This window comes from Vitis vinifera, chromosome 8 (assembly GCF_030704535.1).
Source record: "Vitis vinifera cultivar Pinot Noir 40024 chromosome 8, ASM3070453v1".
Taxonomy (NCBI): Eukaryota; Viridiplantae; Streptophyta; class Magnoliopsida; order Vitales; family Vitaceae; genus Vitis; species Vitis vinifera.
Genome location: NC_081812.1, coordinates 17705622 through 17707681, shown reverse-complemented (window position 1 = coordinate 17707681; position 2060 = coordinate 17705622). Strand labels below are relative to the sequence as shown.

Here is a 2060-nt window from a genome sequence, read left to right as displayed (position 1 = left end):
CTAAATTTCAGAGGTGGGCTTGGGCCCAGTGGGGCCTATTAGCTTCTGGTGCTTTCTTGCCCAATAATTTTAGATATGATATGTTTTTATTTTTTTTTAGTAAGGGATCCAGAACATTACAACTGATGCACTCTTCCAATACGAAGTGCTGTTGCTCCATTGTTTTCTTATCCATTTGTTTGGCTTTTTGCATAATTATAATTTTTTTTTTCCAAAAAAAAAAGGGTCCGATAAAAAATAATCTCAAAAAACAACATTAAACTCATCTTTTTCTAAAAATAAGCTCAATTTCAAAAACAACATTAAACCACGCATGTCCTTGTCTATATAAAGGACTTTCTCTACCACTTTCACTGGTGTGCGCTTCTTAAGCTACACAGCCATGGCTTCTTCTACTCCTTTGCTTTTCTCTGTCTTTACTCTATTATCTCTCCTTCTCTTGGCATCTTGCTCCAAAGATAACACACCTGCCACCATTACCATCCCTCTAACGTCAACATTTACAAAAAACCCATCTACCGAACCCTTGCTGTTTCTCCAACACCTTGCCAACGCATCCTTGTCCAGAGCCCATCACTTGAAACATGGTAAGACCAGTCCGCTAAGACAAATCTCTCTTTTTCCTCATAGTTATGGAGGTCACAGCATCTCTCTCAGCTTCGGCACTCCTCCACAAAAACTCTCCTTCATAGTGGACACAGGAAGTCATGTAGTATGGGCCCCGTGTACAACTCGCTATAAATGCACCAACTGTTCTTTTTCAGATGCCGACCCTAAAAAGGTCCCAATCTTCAATCCCGAACTTTCGTCGTCTGATAAGATCTTCGGGTGCAGAGATCCCAAATGTGTAAGCATTTTTTCCCCAGATGTTCACCTTGTGTGCCCCCGCTGCAACGGCAATTCCAAAAATTGCTCACACGATTGCCCACAATAGAGTCTTCCGTATGCCATAGGAGAATCGTCTGGATATTTTCTATTAGAAAACCTCAACTTTCCCGGGCAAACAATTCATAATGTGCCGACCAGAAATAGTTAATAATGGCAACCTAGGAGAATCTTGTATGCTTAAGTAATGTACGAGTGTGACGGCAGTTGGGAGAATACCGCCTACCCTTTTATTACGTGCTTGCTTGTATTATTGGACCACTGGAAAGGTTTTGTGCTTACAGTCTCCAGTTTGAATAAAAGAAGCTTGTTAAATATAAATTTAGTCGCTTTTGACGGCTTTTTTATTTTTATAATTGAAAGTTTTTAAATCATGTTTATGGCATCTTTAATCTTTTACTTTTTACTGTGGAAGTTCTATTAGCAAAAATTTGAAAATAAAGGTTTTTTTTAAAATTTATTCTCAGAATTTTTAAACAGGTTTTAAAATGGGAAATTATATTCATAAGTCACCCATGTCATATTCATGTGGACTAAACCAATAAAATTAGTGTCTCGTGATATAAATATTGAAAAATTATTGCAAATCATAGAAAGATTATTGATAAATCATTAAAAAAAATCTACTTATTATATTATTAATTAGAAAAAACGTTTTTATTTTTATTTTTAAAAAAATATAATTATAATTATCAAATATGTCTAATACCAATAATTAAAATTTATTTGTTCTACAAGTCTACTTCGGTTTATCCTATTTACATAACTATAAATTTTACACTCAAGTGCCACTTACACTTCATCTTGATGCCATATAGTAGTTGTTATTAATGCAATATGCATTAATAGAAAAATGGAATATTTGGGATGCTTAGAAAGTATAATGTTTTTTATTTATAATTATTTTTTTTCTTTTTGAATTCATTGATGTTATGTAACGAATTTCCATGTTGATATTTTTAGAATTGGAAGCTATAATTGTACCCATTTATTTGTAATTAAGGAGATATTGAGTGTTTATTGTTAGGGATGGTAATGAGACAATTTTTTTTAAATACATGTCCATAAGATGAGTTTGAAATTTAAATAAATAAATTATGAGCATGTTTGATTTTTTTTTTTTAAACCTAAGACAGTTTGAAATGGTATTACCTTGTCTTGCCCGGTATCATCTA

General features: G+C 33.3%; 1 pseudogene; it reads left to right on the top strand.

Annotated features, from left to right (window-relative positions):
- Positions 1-381: 381 nt before the first annotated feature.
- On the top strand, positions 382-1193 carry LOC104880185 (aspartic proteinase CDR1-like; annotated as a pseudogene).
- Positions 1194-2060: the final 867 nt, after the last annotated feature.